This window comes from Cervus canadensis, chromosome 7, assembly GCF_019320065.1.
Source record: "Cervus canadensis isolate Bull #8, Minnesota chromosome 7, ASM1932006v1, whole genome shotgun sequence".
NCBI classification, from domain to species: domain Eukaryota; kingdom Metazoa; phylum Chordata; class Mammalia; order Artiodactyla; family Cervidae; genus Cervus; species Cervus canadensis.
In genome coordinates, this window is record NC_057392.1 from 65,276,257 (window position 1) to 65,297,231 (window position 20,975).

Genomic DNA, 20,975 nt, shown 5'->3' on the forward strand with positions numbered 1-20,975 from the left:
ACAGGGTAAAGGATACAAGCAGAAGAACTGCTACTTTGTATTTAATTCTAACAGAAAGAGAGAGAGAACTGTTTGTGAAATGGATGTGAAGTCTTGGGGAGAAAGTGTCCAGGTCAAGTTAGATGGTGTGATACCCAAAGATGTCAGACGTGCTGTTAGACATCAGGAAATTAGATTTTAGGAAATTGAAGGGAAAGATGAGTCAGACTCAATGGCCTAAGACTCTAAAGGCAAGATTATTTTAAAAGTCTTTCAAAAATGAAATTTTCAACTCGACAAATATTTATTGATCACTGGCAACATGGGACAGTCTGTACCAGGAGCTATAAAATTCTTACTCTCGAAGGATTTATTGCCCATGGAGGGAGGACAAGGAGATAAACACTCAAATGCACAGCTACCAATTATTGAACATCTACTGTGAAAAACAGTAAGATTAATAATTTATATATAATATTTAAAATATTTACAAATGCTCTGCAAGATAGATATTATTCTCAGTTAACAAATAAAGAGACTAAATGTTTAGACTGGTGGAGTAAATTGCTTGAAGCCTCATAGCTCCTGAGAAAATGAGCCCCAGCCTCCCTTCTCTTGTGTTTATGGGATCAGCTTGATCCTTGATCATAAGGCCAAAGGACACTCTGCTGCTTTCTCCTTTTTCCCATGAGTGTTCAAGAGCACCCGGAGTTCATTGGCACAGATTTGGCCCCTGAAACTAGCAGCTTTTAACAACTGACTACAAAGGAATAAAATTAGTCCTATCTTTGAAACTGGAATATCTGCTAAACCTCTGGTGGGAGAATTCATTCCTTGAGTGAAGACTTAACCATTATCAACCCTTCTATACTGAAAATCTTTCTCCTGAATGGTCAGGAGCTTAGGTAAATCAGTACTTAAAAAACAGCAGCTTAATGACAGCATGTGTAGAAAAAGATTTATCGTATGAGAAGTTATATATATTTGTTATTATTATTATTATTATTGTGTGATTACGCAGCTTTGCTTTTGGGATCTTAGTTTCCAGACCAGGGATCGAACCCAGGTCCACAGCAATGGAAGTACCAAGTTTTAACCACTGGATCACCAGGGATTCCCTAGACTGACTCTTCAATGTTGAAAATCACATAGTTGTACAATATGTTTAGAAACCTAAGATGTTTGTATACGGATAAGTAGATTAGAGTTTTACTCTACACATTTAATGAATTATATAATGTATTAAATGGTTGACTAAATAAGACTGAAGACTTAACCAATTGTGTATTGATCAAAGTTGGCATATAAATCTCTCTCTCTCTTTTTTTTTTAATTTACTTATTTGGCTATGCTGAATTTTAGTTGCAGGATTTGGGATCTTCAGTTGTGGCATGTGGGATGCGGCATTGGGAGCATGGAGCCTTAGCCACTGGACTACCAGGAAAGTCCCTCTCTCTTTTTTTTAATGTGAGTGAAACAAGCTAACACTCACTCCATTCACTCTTTATTACGGAGCAATTAATCCTTGATTGAATTATTGGAAAATTAAATTTACACTCTTATTATTTAGCTATGGAAATTCAACTTACATGTTTTAATTTAAAAAAAAAAAAGTAAGAAAATCAAGGAGGCCACTAGATGTGAGGAGTCTAAAAATTATGTTTTCAGAGGTTCACTGACTCTGCCTAAGAATTCGGCAACATGAGGTATGTTCAGCTGAAGAAACTCACTGAAGTGAAAGAGCCAAAAAACTAACCACACCCTATTTCCTGTATATTCCTGGAGGGGAAAGTATCCCGTAAACCCAACATGGAAATTACATTACAATACTTTTAATGTACACAACACCAGCTTTCCTGAAAGTTGAGGGAAAGTTGTCCATGTTTTTCTTTTCGTGGCCAAAAAGGACTATGTTTAGAAGTAAATAATGATGAAATTTGATTCATTTACATCTATCTATAGAGAAATTAGAGAAACTCATAAAGCACATTTAATCAGTTATTTGCTTCATACAGAAACATACTTGTATAGAAATTTCAAAATCCCCTCATTAAGTGAAAAGTGAAAGTGTTAGTTGCTCAATCCTGTCTCTCTCTTTGCAACCCCAGGGACCACAGTCTTCCAGGCTCCTCTGTCCATGAGATTCTCCAGGCAATAATGCTGGAGTGGGTTGCCATAACCTCCATCAGGGGATCTTGCTGATCCAGGGATCGAACCCAGGTCTCCTGCATTGCAGGCAGATTCTTTACCGTCTGAGCCACCAGGGAAGCCTGAAGGCCTGGTATAAAGTGGTGAAATTGAGAGTTAGCATCTACCCTGCTCCCTCTGGCCACTCCCTCTGACCAGTGGTAGGTCCCAGTAGAAAAAGGTGTATCTAGTTCTAACTGGTCCACCCAGAAGAAATACAAAGACATGGGGCTGCTGGCTGAGGCCCTCAGTCTCATGAGTGAGAAGGACAAAGGAGATAACCCAGAAAGAGACTTTCTCATGAGGGTATAGGTATGACTGTAAAAACAGCCCCTCCTGTGTTCTATGCATTCTGGACAGCATGAATCTAGGGTCACATCATTAGTGCTTTGCTAGAGGAAGTGGGGTGGACCTCTTCCTGGGCAAAGCGTGCACTTCTTAAGAAGATGTCTATATGACTGGATTGGCTCTCAAAGAATATCATCTTATGTGTCTGCTGAAAACCACACACCCCTGGCCAGTACTGTTTTGACTCTAATGGGAAAAATACTCAATAATTTGGTCTCTTCCCACCTCGTTATAGTTCTTTTTTTCCCCCTTTGACCCAAAGTGATCCTTGACCCAGAATCCCAGGGTGTTAAGAAATTGATAATCCTTCAAGTCCAAATCCAGCAGCTTCGTGCTTTCTGCATGATAGGATGGAGGCCACTTTGTGCTTTCTACCCCACTTAATTCTTCTGTTATCTGCTCACATTTTACATCATTCACAGCTATTGAAAAATATGAGCTGGAAAACTTTGCTCAGTGCAAATATTGCTCTGCCTAGTCCCAACCCAAAACTGAGGAGTATGAGAAGAGAAAAAAAATGAGACATCTACATGCTTTGAGAATGTAAAGCACTGGTGGCATTCATTATATTATTGGTATGCTATACACACCTTTTATTTCATTTGTTAAAAACTTCTTTGAGAGTTGGGGCTGTATTTTTTTTTAATTATTTATTTATTTATTGGCTACACTGTGTCTTCATTACTGTGCGGGCTTTTCTCTGGTTGTGGAGAGTGGGGGCTACTCTCCCAATGAGGTGTGTAGGCCTCTCATGGTGATAGCTTGTCTTACTATGGAGCACAGGCTCTATGGCGTGTAGCTTCAGTAGCTGCAGCTCCTGGGATCCAGAGCACAGGCTCAGTGGTTGCAGCATACAGGCTTAGTTGCTCCAAGTCATGTGGGATCTTCTGGGATCAGGGACTGAACCCATGTCTCCTGCATTGCAGGTGGATTCTTTACCACTGAGCTACCAGAGAAGCCCCGGGCCCGTGTCTTTTAAATTATCTTTTAATATGTATGGACTGTAGCACAGTAGCATGAATGTCCAGGAATTTAATAAGTGTTATTTGTTGAGGATGAGCCGATCTATCCCCTGGCCTCCTAGCAGTATCCCACATAATCATCCTAGACAGCTAAGAATCCGTCCTGCTTTGAAAGACCTCCAGGGAGTGAGAAGCTAAACCTTCTCCCATAACTCATTTCAGTGTCTAATAAGGCTTAGTGTCTGTTGGAGATTCTTTCCAAGAACGTGGCATTTAAGAATGTTGCCCAGTAAACACCAAACTCCCTCTAAGACCTTGGAGCCGGGTCACTTGAAGGACTAGAACTATCCTAGAGAGTGGTTGCTGCTGGGGAAGGTAGTTGTATAGGAAGAAAAAGGGCAGAGATTATGTTTGTTTCCAGCTTGGAGGGAGTGATATTGTTCACACCTGTTAGTAGAGCTGTCTAGCATTAAGGATTTGGGATGCCTAGAAGTCAGGAAACTGTGGAGTTGGGAAGAGCTCTACGATGGTGGAAGACAAGTCTGTCGCAGGCTACCCAGCTGTTTACATCCCTCCCTGGAGCTGTCTATGATGATAAAATGGCCATTTCTAGTCCCCATTAGTATTCCCTGATCATCAGTGTTAGTGCCTGTTAATGGAAAAGAAATACGCGTACCCTAGCCATGCTACAAATGAGATTAATGAATGCTTCCTTTGCCGTGTGTATGTGTGTGTCTGTGTGCGTGGGCACCTGTGCGTGTGCACATGTGCAAATGAAGGATTTGTGGAGGTGCAGACCTGGAGTGACAGGAGATGACTAAAGAAAGGATTAATCAGACCCTAGCAACCTCTCAGGTAAAAGCAGACTCAGGCAGGGGATCAAAATCAAAATCAGGGCTGAAAATCAAAACAGATGCCCAGAGGAACTGCAAATTCAGTGAAAACCTAGGCAGGGAAGCTGAAGGGCAGAGTCAGAGGCAGAATAAGCATTGAAGCGAGGAAGTGCAGGTCACAGAAAGTAGACCTGTTGAGATAGTAGGCACTAGAATGGATGAAACAGGACTGAGCCTTCAGGAAAATGAGTTGTCAAGAAGAAGTTGAGAAGTTAAGTTTCAGCCTAGTGGTTGCGATACAGAACAGGGCAGGGCTTGCGTCCATCCTGCGCCCATATCCTGGGCTGGTGGAGGGCTGAGGAGTGTGCTGTGAGCATGGGATCTAGGCTGAAGGAAGGCAGGTTGGTGGCCTGGCCTCCCTGCCAGGGGGCTGAGATGAGACGCAACTGGATGAAGTAGGCGTCACTGGTTAGAACTGAGAAAGTGTTTGGACCGGGAGCAACCAAGCCAAGTTTCAGTTCTGTGCCCTGAACTGAAGGAAAAGAGAACAAGGCCTGAACCTAGCTAGAACAGTGTTCTGAGACCAGGAGGGGCTGGGGCATATAAGGCCCCCTCAGTGACAGCCAAGTCATCAGCCACTTCGAAGAATCTAGGTCAGTGTGGGTGAAAGGCACCCTCGACTACTGTGCCTCAGTCAGTCCTTTTCAGAAGGCAGTGGCACCCACTCCAGTACTCTAGCCTGGAAAATCCCATGGACGGAGGACCATGGAGTCTCGAAGAGTTGGACATGACTGAGCGACTTCACTTTCACTTTTCACTTTCATGCACTGGAGGAGGAAATGGCAACCCACTCCAGTGTTCTTGCCTGGAGAATCCCAGGGACGGGGGAGCTGGTGGGCTGCCATCTGTGGGGTCGCACAGAGTCGGACACGACTGAAGCGACTTAGCAGCAGCAGCAGCAGAAAGAGAGAAGGCAGTTGATCGGAGAACAGTAGGAAGCCGTGGAATTAAAACCCTAGGATAACACAAGAAGACCTAAGTGGTACTAAGAGCTTGGAGAAGAAGCGTGGGTGGAGAGGTGAGTCATAAATAGTGGTTTGTAAGCCTTCTAAGGACAGTCAACCCCTTGGAACAGAACAAAGGCTCCACACACTTGTTCCAGCCCCTATCTCTTATTAGCCCCCACAAGCCATTTTCTTTAGCCCTGCAGGAACTTGACATTACTTTGCTCAAATTGTAAATGATTTATTTTATGAATGCTGAATCACGGGACCGTGGTTCAAGGAAATAATCTTCACGTATAAGAATCCCTGCTCTCTCCCGAAACACTTCTTTTCGTGCCTCCCTTGTGTGTGTGTGTGTACATGTGCGTGTGTGTGTATGTGTGTGTGTGGGGTGGTTGTATGTGTGTGTATGTGTGTGTGTGTGGGGTGTATGTGTGTGTATGTGTGTTGATTGGAATATCTGTTCTAGATACCAGCATCATCTTTAAAGCACACATTGTCAGAAACTTTCAGGTCAAAAACTTTTAAAGTCCAAAGCTGGCCAGAACCCTAAATACCATTCCTGCTTTTCTTGGCACTTTACAATTTTTTTGGCACATATCTGAGAAAAATAACGAAATACCATTTATTAAACACTTTGGTTATAGTGGGCCATTTATATACTTATGTTTGTGTGTTCTTATGTACCTGTTTTACCTTAAATCAAGCTGGAATATTTAACATATTTACCAAACACAAACATGATGTAATACAATACTGGCATTTCTATAACATTATATTACCTCAAATATTTCCTCTATTAATCAGGGATTTAGCTATATGTATATGCCTATATACAGAGATATATCTAAGATTATATGCTTTAGAAAGCAATTTTTACCACATACTGATTAGTCTTAAGAAATTGTAAGGGTGTGGGCATGAATCTTACTTATTACTATCATTGTGGTCTCATAGTTTAAAAGATTAAAGAAAAAGGAATCCTTTTTCTATATTTTGGATGTGTTTTATAATTCTCTTTTTAAAATAATTCTCAAAGTTCTCACCCTGCTACTGTTATTGGTAGAATGTATGCCCCTGTAGGCTGACTAGTATGAGGGATGAACGGTGGGGGAGTCTGAGGAGGGACCCTACGTTTGCTGCCCACAGCTCAAAAGGTCTTCTACCTGGTCCAGAAAGATTCCACATGCCATGGGGCCGCAACTAAGCTTGTAGGCCACAACTAGAAAGCAGTCCCCATTCGCCAAAACTAGGTAAGGCCTGCACACAGCAGTGAAGAGCCAGCACAGCCAGAAAGAAAACAAAACAAAACAAAACTCTGCATTTGTGTTAGTTAAGAATAGCTTTAGCTCAACTTCAAGGTGGGAAGAGAAGACTGTTTTGTGTCTAGCTATGAGACAGTTTTGGGCAGACGGTAGGACAATGAGCTGCCCCTCTAAGAGCAAAACATGTAAAGCAGCTTGTTTTTACACCTGAACTTCCTTATTGCATAGCTGGGCTCTTCAAAGGAGAGATTGTGACCGACAGCCAAGTTTAGTTAAAGGTACAGTCTCTTCCTGCTAAGGTCAGGTTCTTCTCAAACACATCGGGACATTCCATTTGGGGGTAAAGAGGGAAAGGTGGCTACTTCATTCTCCCTGAAATAGAATAATACCAAGTATCATTGCTCTGCAATACTGTCTCAGGCATCCCTTCCCAAGTGGAATGTGGCATGGAACATAACTCGCAGAGTTGCTCACGTGTGCAGCTGTGTGTGGCATAAACACCTCCAGAGCAAATCTTTGGGTGGCCAAAAGGAGTTAGTCCCGAGGCACCCAGAGGAACACTCAGATTTCACGAAGCATCACCAGAGTTAGAATCCTATGCCATTTTCCTCATCCAACTCCTTGAATAAGGTCCAAGCAGGGTCCCTCCAACTCTTTGGAGGTTCCTAGTTCAAGGTCAATGGCCAATTTTGGAGAGGAGGGCAGGGTCAGACTCAGGTAAAATGTGAGGTTTACCGATGATTTATTTAAAGCGAGGGTTGAAAGAAGAAAGTGAACGTGTTGGTCGCCCCATTGTGTTCAACTCCTGGTGATCCCATGGACTATAATAGCCTGCCAGGCTCTTTTGTCCATGGGATTCTCCAGGTAAGGATACTGGACTGGGTGGCCATGCCCTTCTCCAGGGGATGTTCTCCAGCCAAGTGTGGAACCCAGGTCTCCTCCATCACAGATGGATTCTCTACCATCTGAGCCATGAGGGAAGCCCAGATCAAATCCGGTCACAGCCTGGGGCTAGGAACTGTGTATACCTTTTTAAAAGGTTGTTGGGGGGGAGGGGGGGAAGAGGGGGGAGAGACAGAGAACCTGACCCACAAAGCCTAAGGGGTAAATAGTCACTATCTCGCCCTTTACAGTTTGGTCCCCGGCTTCGCAGCCTGCCGGGGCGCTTTCTCTGCCCTCACGCCTCTGCAACTCATCTCTGACTCCTCAGGAGGAGGAAGTCCCCACCCAGCCCTCAGCTCCAGGTGTATTTACTCAGTAGAGCTAATCCTCCCACCCAAAGGCAAACCCATTGACCTGGCTGCCTTTCCCCAGCTGGACGGGAGGACCGCAGTCTGCTTCCTCCCCGCCTCTCTTCCTGCCCCCTTCCCCCGACTTCCATCTTGCGCTCTGCCCCGGAGCTGCCCCTCCTCAGGCTGTGGGTGCTCCCATTCTCAATGCCTGCGGGCAAGGGTTCCTGCCAGCCAGGAGTTTCTGGAGACGAGGGTCTCGTGCCTCCCCTGTAAGAGCTGCGGAGATGTCTGCTCCTGAACCTTCCTCTCTCGGGCCTCCCAGGACCTCCGGGTGTGGCTTGTGACCCAGAGTGCTCCCTGCAGCTGCAGTGCTCCCCCACCCCAGCCCCTGTGTGGAGTCGTGGTTAAGGACATGAGCTCATCTGCCTACAAGAAAATCCAGTGCTGACATTTACTAGCTAGGGAAACTCAGGCAAGGCCCTGAATCAGCCAGTGATGCGGTTTCCTCATCTTTGGACAGGGGGTAATAATAGTTTCTCATTCATCCAGCTGGGCTTCCCAGTGGAGCAGTGGTAGAGAACCTTCCTGTCAATGCAGGAAACGCAAGAGATGCAGGTTCGATCCCTGGATCAGGAAGGTCCCCTGGAGGAGGAAATGGCAACCCACTTCAGTATTCTTGCCTGGGAAACTCCATAGACAGAGGAGCCTATGGGGTCGTGAACAGTAGAACAGGGCTGATCATGCACAACACACACACACACACACAAATACATTCATCCAGGTATGGCCAGGATTAAATGTTAATCTGCATAAAATGGTTTTGAACAAGAAACCTAACACATGGTAAGTGCTTAATAACATGCTCACTCTCACTACTGTTTGATGTTCTGAGGTTAAGCTGTGTCTCAGGCTGGTCTTGGCCCAGGTCTCCACTTCCTCTGGCTATTGCTGAAGTGACTTCTGTTCTCAAAGTTAATCTTGCTGCCCCTAGGGGGATAAGCAAGATGGAGAAACACGTGGGATGTTATCTAAGAAGCTTCCCATCTCTCTTATTCTTTATACCTTTTATTACACAGAATAATAATGACTAAAAATACTTTGCTTTTGAAAGGAGGCTGTGATCCACTTTCACAAACATTATTTAATTAGATGCATGCGTCAGCCCTGTGAAATAGCTGGCACATGGTAGCACTGATAGATGTTGACTGAGTGATGGAGATAGGCTGTAAGGCTGCCAGTTGGCAAGATGATGTTGTGTGGCCAGGACTGGCTGAGAAATGTTTTGCATCCTGACTCTGGAACAATGCTGTTCACGTCCTCCCTTTTTATTAATAAGGAAGCTGAGCTGGTTGATGCTTTGTCTAAGATTACATACAACTTAAGTGGAGCTGCAGTCTAGAACCCAGTTCCTCTGACCTTTCACCTAGCCCTGTGGTGGTTACTCCTGTCACTAAATGTGTCTAAAATCAAGTGCATTTTATTTGACTCAACAATAACCTGGTCCTGGCATTCACAGTCTCTCCTTTGTGATGTTCAAGGAAGGTCACAACGTCAAAAGCTGAAGAAGGATGGGGGCTCCTGTGCCTCAGGAGGCGTTCTTTGAGTCTTTGCAAAGGACAGTGACTTTCAAGCCTGCGGGAAGGAAGTGAGTGAGCACGAGGTGCTGAGGGACTTCCCCTCTCTCTTTGGAGGGGACTTGCCACAGGACACACAGTTTCACTCGCCTTTTTCCCCTGGGAGAGCAGTTTCCCCTGTGGGGAAGAGCTGCAACTGTTGAATTCTGTCTGCGGCAGGGTGGGATAAGTTTAGGAGAAAAGAAGTATTGCATGTGCTCAGTCATGTCCAAATCTTTGTGACTCCACAGACTGTAGCCCAGGCTCCTCTGTCCTTGGGATTCGACAAGCAGGAATACTGGAGAGGGTTGCCATTTCCTCCTCCAGGGGATCTTCCTGACCCAGGGATCGAACCTATGTCTCCAGCATCAACTGCATTTGCAGGTGGATTCTTTACCACTGAGCCACCTGGGAAGCCCTAAGGAAGTATTAAGAAGTCCATTTAGTTGTATATCTAAGCTAGAATCTCCAAAAAGTAAAAAAAAATAAAGATCAAGAATTAAAGATATTTTACCAAATTGAACACAATTTACCAGATATGTTTCAAAGAATGCTAGCCTGGCAAGACTTTGAAAGATATGTCTTTAAAAAGGGGGTTCAGTGGGTTTATAAGATTTTCATACTGCAAAGTTTCTCAGTCTTTAATATGCTAACGAATATTGCAAACATCTAGAAAATATTTTAACATGTGCGATTTCCCACACCTTTAAAATGTTGACCCTTTCATTCACTATACCACACGCGATGTGTCCACAATGAATGGAACACAGTTTGAGAGATCTTTACATGAGGGCATTTGGCATATTCTTATAAAGTGAAGGCTGCTCACTTTTCACTAGATGTATTGAAGATGTGTGTGTGTGTTCACAACTGTAGAGCCAGTCACAGATATGAGAGAGTGCACAGTCAATTTCTACAAGAATTGTAGTCTCATCAGAGATGAAAAACAATGACATTCAGAATGAAATAGTTTATAAATTGGCAGAATTCAGCTAGGTTTGTCAGCAGTCTAGCAGTGCTTTGTGCTTTGTGGTCAGTTGCTCAGTCATGTCCAACTCTTTGTGATCCCATGGACTGTAGCCTGCCAGGCTCTTCTGTCCTTGGGATTTCCCAGGCAAGAATACAGGAGTGGGTTGCCGTTTCCTCTTCCAGGGGATCTTCCTGACCCAGGGATCGAACTTAAGTCTCTCATGTCTTCTGCATTGGCAAGCGGGTTCTTTACCACTAGCCCCAATCTAGCAGGAGGGGCACAAATACAAATAACTTGGAAGAAATAGATGCAGGCAGAATCTGTGAACAGGAATGGTGGCAAGACCACTAGCCATTGGCAGGCAATAATTTGTTATTCCCATTGACTGGCATTAAGGCGGGTTCAGTATGTTTTATCAGCTATGAGAAATGCTACCCTGATGGCTACACATCCAGCCAGAACCTCGAAGGATGATTAGCCACCATCCTAACTTACCTGGACCAGTAGAAGTTTTTCATTTAAAGCATGTTTGTTTTAGTCCCAGTAAAGCATCAAGTTAAACAAAGAGAGTATCTCATTAGTTACTTAAACTTTTCAAGTCTACTAAAGTAAATTTTTTATCCTATGCTTAGAAATAGTTTGTGCGTATTTGTATTTGACCTTGTAAACATTTACAATGTTTAAGATAATTTGACATTTTAGAATGCTTAACAGGTTATCCTCGAGATGCCAATTTAAACTATCTCCATAAGCTCTGTCACTGTTTTAGATTTGTGATGTCTAATGAAAAGATATGAGAAGTTTATTAAATCTGTATTTTTGTAATATTCAAAAGAACAAGAGTCATCCTATTTTATAATTAATTTATCATATTTATGAGCATGACTTGTGATTCTTTTGTTTGTTGAGTAATAAAGTATTTTAAAAAGATTGAATATATTAAATGTATAAATGCAGTTTAATAATTCAAAGGAATTTAATGAACTAAATTGTAAACATTCACTTAAAAGAGAGACTTAGATATGGAACTTGAAATTGAAAGCTTAAAGGAAAGCTAGGTTTTCAAATTTGTAATAAAGGAAACTAAATTACTGTATATTGCCTTCTTTGCCCGCAAAATCTGTCTTTAAGAACAGTCCACAGCTAAATGGCCATGTGGGGGCAGGGGAGGTGGTGGTGAGAGGGAGTAAGTGGCACAAAGGTCTTCCTTATGTAATCCTTCCTTCCTTGTGTAGATGGACTAATATTAACAGCTCAGAGTGCAAACGAGTGAATGCAGTTGATTGATTATAACCACTGCATAAATAATTTTTGGAGACCCTAATCTAGAAATTGTGGGTCACATAACTGAGATTAAGATGTGGTTCCTCCCTCAAGCAGTTTCTCCTTTTTTCCACTTTGCATTTCTCTCTTCTCCATTCATGGAAGGACTTGCACTTTCTTGCCGCGACCTGCTTACTTTCTCTCTTCCCCAGAGCAGACAGGGCTGTCAGACAGCCTCAAGTGCAAATTCTTGTTTTGCCATTTGGCACATGAACTTCCATAAGCTATTTGGTCTTGTGACTTTAGTTTCCTCATGAGTCAAACTGAGATAACAATATTATTTACCTCTCCAGGTTTTTGAGAAAATTAGGGACAGCAAAGATAAAAGTGCTTGGTAACAAGCAACAAGCTTCAATAACTGGTAGCCATTAATATGATCTGTGGTTTCTTTTCAACAATGTCCTTGTCCAGTGATAAATACATCCACCAGTGATAAAATACATTTAGGCTTCTGAGCCCATCAAGAGCAGGGGAGATATTTGGGGCCAGAGACAGTATAAGATAATAGAGAGTTCTTCTTTGCCTATACTTACTCTGTAGCCAGTTGTATCCAGATCTATGATTTCAAATATCCTTACTTAACTGATGAGTCCCAACATGATGTTTTTCAGCTCTGATCCCTCCTCTGAACACTGGACTTGTGTCTCTGGCTGCCTATTTGATGTCTTCACGGGGATGTCTGATCAGCACATCAAACTCTAATGCAAAACTCTTGATTTTTCCCTCATAAACTTTCTCCTCTCCCATACTCTTCCATCTTAATAAATGGCCATTCCATTCTACTTATGTGGTCTATAATCTTAGAATCATCTTTGACTCTTATGTTTCTCTCTCATGCCACAAGTACACTTCCTGATGCTTGTTTAAGATGTACACAGAGGGCTTCCCTGTTGGCTCACTGGTAAAGAATCTGCCTGTCAATACAGGAGATATGAATTTGATCCCTGTCTTGGGAAGATACCCACATGCTCTAGAGCAACTAAGTCTGTGTACCACAACTATTGAGCCTGTGTTCTAGAGCCTGGGGGCTGCAATTACTGAGCCCATGTGCTGCAACTGCTGAAGCCTGTGAGCCCTAGAGCTTGTGCTCTGCCTCAAGAGAAGCCACTGCAATGAGAAGCCTGCACACCACAAGGAGGAGTAGCCCCTGCTTGCCACAGCTTGAGAAAGCCTATGCAGCAATGAAGACCCAGCACAGCCAAAAAATAAAATAAATTAAATATAAATAAAATTATTTTAAAAATTAAATAAAATATACACAGACTGACGATCTAGAGGGGTGGTAGGGAGGCTTAAAAGGGAGGGATATATGTATACTTATAATTGATTCATGTTGTTGTACAGTAGAAACCAACATACCACTGTAAAGCAATTATCCTCCAATTAAAAAGAAATAAAATGTACACAGAGGTTAGCATCTTTTAACCAGGTCTTGCCACCATCCCCCATGTGCCACCCTCTCATTGGGATTTCTACATTAGTCCCTAACCAGCTGCCCCCTTTCCACTGTTGCACAACTGCACTCGACACTACCCATAACAAAAGAGAAGTTGGATCAAGTCATTTCTCCACTCAAAACCTTCTGACGGCTTTCCATCTCATGGAAGGAAAAAGACCTTCACATCTGGTTCCTGACTCCCTCTTTGGCCACTGCTTGCCTCACTGGCATCATTTTTATCCCTAACACACAGCTTTTGCCTCTATTTTTTTGTATTTGCTTCCCTGGTGGCTCAGAAGGTAAAGAATCTGCTTGCAGTGCAGGAGACCTGAGTTTAGTCCCTGGGTTGGGAAGATGCCCTGGAGAAGGGAATTACCCACTCCAGAATTCTGACCTGGAGAATTCCATGTATAGATGAGCCTGGCAGGCTACAGCCCATGGGGTCGCAAAGAGTCGCCTGACTGAGAGACTTTTACCTTCTCACCCTCTTGTATTTGATATCCCCTCCTCCTTCTTCTGCTTTTGCCCACTCACCCCCCAATTTTGTGTCCTGCTCACAGGTCACCTTAACTGAGCAACCTCCTCTAAAAGCCCTATCTAAACTAATATATGCTCCCAACCATCTTCCCACCTTCTTTTATTTAAGTTTGGTACCTGTCATTTACCTGATTTACTAGCACCTAGGTATGGTCATATGCCTGAGTTCTGGCCAAGTGAGTCTGAGTGGAAGTGCTAAGTACAACAGCCAGGACAAGTCTTGAAAGAGCCCAGTGACTGGCATTTGAATGTGACGGCAGGAGCCAGAAAAGCTAAGTTAGGCAACCAGTAAGAAGATCTGTGTTGAGCTAGTAGAACAAACCGGGTCCTTTTTACATTACCAGTTCTATAATGCTTATATTGGAATGGCCATGTTAGAGAATAAACTTTTATCTTGTTTAAACCATTTTTTATATTGCCTTTGTAATGGAAGTCAAACTATAGCCTAATATGTGTGCATACTGTTACTTCAGTCGTGTCTGACTCTTGGTGACCCCATGGACTGTAACCTGTCGGGCTCCTCTGTCCATGGGATTCTCCAGGCAAGAATACTGGGGTGGGTTGCCATCCCTTCTCCAGGGATCTTCCTGACCTAGGTGTCGAACCCGAGTCTCTTATGTTCTTGCACTGGCAGGGGGGTTCTTTACTATTGGCACCACCTGGGAAGCTCATGTATTTTTTGAAATCTGTCCTCCCAACCCCCTCCTAACTGGACTGGACCATAAATTCCATGTGGGTATAGGGGCTGTGTTTGGTTTATTGTAAACAACTTCTTGAGCAATGCATGGTACACTAAACATTCAATAAAAGTTTGTTGAATGAATAGCAAAACCATCAACATAATGTGAGGCCTTGATCACTGCCCAAGGAAGCACATGGCTGGTCAGTATAAGTGATGGGTATAGCAGTATGCTCTGTGTGTGGCTGGTTTTCTATTCTGACTAATCACAAAGGCAGGATACGACCTGCTATTTCCATTATCTGAGAGGCATAAATACTTGTAAGATGGTTGTGCGTCGCTTTTGTAATTTAAATGAAGACTCCCAAGTAAAGTTCATTGTTGTAGTGAAATCGGGTCACAGAGTCATGGAAAACTGACAAGGTTCACACTGATGAGGAAAGGTCACACGTCGTCTGCTAAGCACAGATGGAGAAAAGGAGCTTGCAAGCTGAGATCCTGAGATGCGTGTCTGAGATGCGCATTGCTATGGATGGCAAACCCTGGTCACTGGAAGAGCCACAGACAAAGAATTGCACAAACTGAGTCAGAATGAAACAGAAATATATCACAGGGTGCCAGAGAGACGCTTGAGGGTAAATGCTGCAGACATAAAGCCACTGAGTTCCTGGGTGAGTAAGAATACGAAAAAGAGTTACAGTGCCAGGATCATATTTTTGGTATCAGATGTCTTTTTCATGCTATTAAGTTTGTTTTGAATATTTTAATTACATAGATCAACTCACGTAAACAAAACATCACGGTGGCTTTAAAAATATAGTAATGAGATCCTATAGTTCTGGGATTAAACCACCTTAATTTTAAAATGTTCTATTTCCTGAGTGATGAAAGTTGCAAAGGTGTAGGCTGTCTTGCCATACCACACCCCCTGGGTGTAATATTACTGAAATAAAACAAGTCAAGATTTGTTTAGTCATTTTATAACAAACATGTAACTTCTGGTAACAGCTACTGGCCCCAGGTTTCTCTTTGTTGAGAAGTTAGCTAGAAAGTTCAAGAGAACTTCTTAATAATGTGCCTCTTTGCTTTCAAATTTCTTAGTAACAATAATTTCTCTTTTTTAGAAACATATTAACATTTATATTCAGAGCATAAGGACAGCTTTTAGATTAGGACAGAGTACTGGAAATTGGCAACAATAGTTACTTGTTGTTGCCCTCTCTTGCCTAACTATTGCATTTTGGTGAGGCCTCTGATCTGGTATACTATATGTGTTGGAATGATTAGTGGGTGGAGGTAACAATACATGTGACCTTTGTATGGCGGCTCATTTATCTGAGTATTTCATGTTGAAGCCATAATGTTTATCGTATCAGATAGGTTCTGGAATATAGAAGTCAAAGGGATTGTTGTTGTTTAGTTGCTAAATCGGGTCTGACTCTTTGGAACCTTATGGATTGTAGCCCACCAGTCTCCTCTGTCCATGGGATTCTCCAGGCAAGAATACTGAGGTGGGTTGCCATTTCCTCCTCCAGGGGATCTTTCTGACCCAGGGATCGAACCAGTGTCTCCTGCGTTGCAGGCAGACTCCTTTATCACTGAGCCACGGGGGAAGCTCCTCAGCCTTCCTTGAAACCCCTTCACAGGAAGAACCAAGGCTTTTCCACATTGGGTGCTTTTATTTGTCCAAAGGGCACTTCAAGCCTGTCTTCAGTGAGCACAGGGGAGGAAGTTCACTTTACTGGAACAAGTTTATGGCATAGGTCCCCACCTTTGGTGACTATTCTCATGATATTCAAATGAAGTCATTTATGCACAGAAATACTTTATAAACTTCAAGGATGCAAACAAATGATTATTACTACCAATGTGATAATAACAATTTAGGAATTTCTGTTAGAAAAGACGGCAGCTCGGTGTAGGGTATAAGAATTTCAGGCTGGAAGCCCTGGACCCTAGGGACCTGAGGCAGGGTGGGCCCTCTCTTGTGAAGGGAGGGAATGAGGTCATTTTAAGGGAAAGTAAGTCTGGGATCCCCGGTTTGGAGATGACCCTGTCAAGTGTGAGGAATCCTCATTCACTAGATGCTTGGTTTGATTTTCCAGTAGCTACTGCCTGAACAGGACCCACGCACGGTGGCACAATGTGAAACTTCAAAAACAAGCTAGGCCGAGAGATGTGTTTCACTGGGTGCTCAGATAATGAACCCTAGTTCTACTGAGATAGCTTACTAATTGGAGAGAAGATTATGCTTAGTGACATTTATATGTATGTCACTACAAATATTGACAAAAAAAGTAAAATATTATATTTTCATTACTTCTGAAAAGCGCCTTTGCAAAAGGTGCTAGTTCTGCAGTAAGTCAGTCTGAGCTTCAGAGTCTTTCTGATGCAAAACCAGCTCTCTTTGTGCTCTTTCCCTGTACACTCAACACAGTGTTTTGGAAACCTGCAGTTATCTAAATTCCCATCGGATGACATTGTTTAATCTAACATTCCCTCTTTCATATATGAAAATAGCTCTAAGGACAAACCACAGAGAGGCTTTGAACACTTTCTGGTGGTTGGGAGGGAGTTTCCAATCTCACTCCCTCTCCTCTGATGGTTTTCCTGCCCCTTCTCCCCCTCCCCCACCCAACACTCAAAGGTCTGGAAAGGCCTCCAGCAGCTCCTCCAAGAACTCAACAGGGGCAGGAGACTTTGACTTTGGCCAAAAAAGGGCACCTGTCTCATCACTGAGCTTATTAGGCCACCCAGAGTCCAGACGTGTAAAAGTTAGCTTTAATGAACTTTTTTTTTGGTGTGAGAATTTAGGTCTCTGATACTGAGAGGAAACGACCATTGCTTTACAATATTGACTACCCCAATTTCCAAATATTAAAGTACAAGAGTAGGAAAACAGAACCTCTTAACCTTTTAAAAAGGCTGCAAAATTGTTATTTTACTTTGAAGACAGCAGTAACTGAAAATATCAACAAAAAAGGTTTATTTCAGGCCAAATCTTAAAGTTAAAGGAGTAAGCTTCTTTTTTTAATACCTTAGGCTTATACAAAGGTCCTAGAAAACCCCAAGCTCTGCTTTTCGAGGACCTTACACTGAACACATTTCTTTCAAGCCTGTGAAGTGCCACTCTTTTTAAAAACAACCCGCTGCCCTCATCAATATTGTTACATGATCACTCATCTCAGTAATAATCTATAAACCGCCTTGATGAGCTACACACACGCAAAAAGTAGACAAAGTGGATAAACTTCTACTGTCGATGCTGCCGTAGAGGTATATATGTTTAGCAAACATTTAGTTACATTATTTTATTTTTGTAAAACGAGAACTGATCGACAAAACCTTTCAAACAGACCCACCAGACGATAAATACCACCATATGTTTAATTCACAGTACATTTGGGCATAAACACTTCAATTACAGCTTTGTGTTTAGTATCAAAACCCTTTTCTTGTGTGCGCGTGTTTTCTCCACAGAGCCGGTGCTCTGGATCACATTTTGAAAATCGCTTATTACAAGATAAAGCACCTTTCCAGGTCGGCTTCCGAGAAACATATGTATTTATGCACACAAAGGTGCGTGCAGCTCTTTTCCCAAACAAATGTCCATATGATGCCTGCGCCGCGCTCTCCGCACATGCTCACCGCGTGCGTGTGGCCCGCCGGCCGCGCCGCGCCGCCCGGGTGCGCGCGGGGCCAGGCCGCCCCCGACCACGCCGGAGCCGGGCCGGGCCTCCCCGGGAAAGTTAACCGGCGCCGCCCCGCCCCCACCCGGCCCCGGGCCGCCCCGCACCCGGCGGCACGCGGCAGTGGGGGCGGGGCGGCCGGGGGCCCGGCGGCGCCTGGGAGCGCCCGCGGGTCTTGCTTTCTTTTTAAACGCCTGCGCCGCACCCGCCCAGCCCCCAGCGCCGCCGCGGCGGGCGGGAGGCAGAGGAGCGGGGCCGGCGGAGGCCCCCCCCGCCGCGCCGCCGCCGCCTCCCCGCGTCCGCCGCGCCCCTCCCCCGCCGGCCCCTCCCCCGCGCGCCCGCCCGGCGCAGGCCGCTCGGGTTTGTTTTGCTGCGCGGCCGCCGCCGCCGCCGCCGCGGGCCTCGCGAGCTCATTTGTGCCTGGCTGGTCCCCATTCCTCTCTCCCCAGTGTTGAGTGTCTGAGCCGTTGGCTGCTCCGAACCGTTTGGCTCTTTCCCTTAGTAACAGCTTTTACCTTCTGCCTCAATTCCTCTCCCGCTCGCGCCCTTCCCCCGCGCGCCGCCTCCCCCCGCCGCCGGCCGCGTGCGCCCCCGCCCCTCCCCCCGCGGCGGGAGCACCTCCGCTCGCCACCTGGGGACCCGCGCCGCGCTCCCCGCCCCCGCCCGCCCGGCGCCCATCCCCCGCGCCCTCCGCTCGCCGGGGTTATAATTGCCTCTCACCCCCCGGAGGGGTTATTTTGGGGGTGGTTGGAGGTGGCGGCGGCGGCGGCGAGGAGGGGAATTTCCTTGTGCCTCCATTCCCGGGAGGGGGGGAGCGGCGTCGGAGGCCACCGTTTCCAGGTAAGCGCCGGGGGCCGGACCCCGGGGTGGGGGCGGCCGCGGGCCGGGGCGGGGGGCGCGGGCCGCGGTGGTCTGGGGGGCGCCAGGCCGCGGTGGTGGTGGTGGGGGGATGGGCGCAAGTGGAACATGCATTTTTCAACTTGGCCCTTCGGGGAGCTGGGGGGTTGGTGGGGGAGGGGAGGGAGGGACGGCATTTAGGGTGCCCCATCCCCCCTTTTTGCTCTCCCAAGCTTTTTTGAAATGCTCACGTGCCTGCCCACCCCCTACCCTTTCCTGGTCCCGGGGGATCCTCACCCTGATTATGTTGTTGTCCCCGAAAATGTGCACGTCGGCCTGCTCCCCCTCTTCCACCCTTCGTGCATTTACACCCCGTTTTTGTGTGTGGTGTGTGTGTATGTGTCTGTGGGGGAGGCTTTCAGGAAAGAATTTGCAGCAAATTGAATCAAGGAGCCATCATGAGGCCGACTCCTTTATAGCCTATTTTTAGCAGGGGAGAGGGCTTCGGTGCACGTCTTTTGGCGAAACCTCGGGCAGCGATGGAAGTCCGCGCCCCTCCCCCGGCGCGGCCCAGGCCCGGGCGCGGCGACCCCGGCCGGCGTGCGGGGGGCGGCGGGCGGCTGTTGGGGCGCGCGTCCCGGGCGGGGGTGCGGGGGGGAGGGGCGCGCGGCCGCAGGGCCGCGCTCCGGGACGTGTTTATTTGTAACTTAGAGCTTTTTAGCGTCTTGAGGAGGCATTTGATAGAGCCTCTTTGAAGTTGGGTTCAGAAGTGTAGAATTGGCAAAGTTATTGCTAGCTTCCTGGTAAGTTTTGGGTGGCTCAGAGTCACATTATTTTCTGACAGTGTAAAGGCCACGTTGTGAGGGTGGTTTCTCGGTAACTTCCTCTTTGCAACCGATGTCATTTTTTTGAACAGCAGCAGACTTTTATTTCAGTGAAATATTAATCTGAAATGGCAGCTCGAGGGAAGCCATGCGTGTGTGAGCGTGTTCAGTATTTTTGGAAGTTCCTAATTTGCTGAAATAGGCATCACTTTGCAGGGGCAACCGAGAATAAATTTGGGTTGTGAAAATGGTGTGTTCCATGTAAAATTTGAGTTGTAATGGCTTTTAAAAAACGCTCCCGTTCTTAGCTTATTTGAGGATATTCTCGAAAATAATGTGGTGATTACAAATGACTAAAGTGTTGGAACCAAGTTAAAAACTAGATTTTTCTCAGTGTCTGGAGTTTGCTTAAAACGGTGGACTGTGCGGACACCAAGGTGAAGAGTTTTAGTGCCTCTATGATTTATAGTTGACTGAGGGAAGTTGACTTGGCTTTCTGGTTTTCCAGGCAAGACCCTTCTGCTGATCTAAACAAGCTTGCTCATAAAATATGGTGGGTGAAATGTAGGTTATTTTTAGTCTGAATGGTTTAATTCCCCCTCCCCCATATAATTAGGTAATCATTTTCCTCCCCCCTTTTTTCCTGAAGACTCCTTTATCTGGTTGGGTAATATGAGGCCCTGGTGGTGTTTTCATTTACTTTGAAAAAAAAAAAAGGCATAAAAACACACAAAACTGTGATAAATATCCTGATTACACGCTGAAGATACAGTGAGTGACTTTTTGGTTTTCCCAGTGTGGTTTATTTTCATTTTTGTTAAATCAGACTCATGCTGCATTGGTGTATTTTAGTAATCTTGACTTCCTGGGACTGTATGTTCTCACTCTTTTAATAAGTTTATAGCCTGGCGAAATAGGGCAGCTTTGTCTCCATGAAAACAGTGTGTATATTGGGTTGTATCATGGGAGTTCATGGCAAGCAAGCTTCGGAAATTATCATTGAGCGCCGTTCTAGAAATAGTTAGCATTTACCTGTGGAGGAGGGGCAACAGAAAATCTGCCCGAGAGTGGTTAGGCTTGTGATTCGTGTTTATACTTTTTGCTCTTAAATCGAGGTTTTCCTACTTCTTTGAAATATGTATTTTTTCACCCCAGCTCTGCTGTCTCGCACCATGTGATATATGTAATCACAACCATTAAATCCATAAACGACTACTATTTTTTTTTTGCCATTTGAGTTGTTAGAATCAGACCT

At 44.9% G+C, this 20,975-nt stretch overlaps 1 protein-coding gene and 1 long non-coding RNA gene across 2 annotated transcripts in view; one reads left to right on the plus strand and one right to left on the minus strand.

Annotated features, from left to right (window-relative positions):
- Positions 1-19,266, minus strand: part of LOC122444918 — a 61,529-nt gene extending 42,263 nt beyond the window's left edge. Inside the window, exon 1 of the long non-coding RNA XR_006270384.1 lies at positions 19,194-19,266. This is a non-coding gene — a long non-coding RNA (uncharacterized LOC122444918). The remainder of the gene's footprint in view (positions 1-19,193) is intronic.
- TBL1XR1 (TBL1X receptor 1) overlaps positions 18,538-20,975 on the plus strand; it is a 168,772-nt gene continuing 166,334 nt past the window's right edge. Inside the window, exon 1 of the mRNA XM_043473694.1 lies at positions 18,538-18,899. The gene's annotated coding sequence lies outside the window, so the exon portion shown is untranslated. The remainder of the gene's footprint in view (positions 18,900-20,975) is intronic.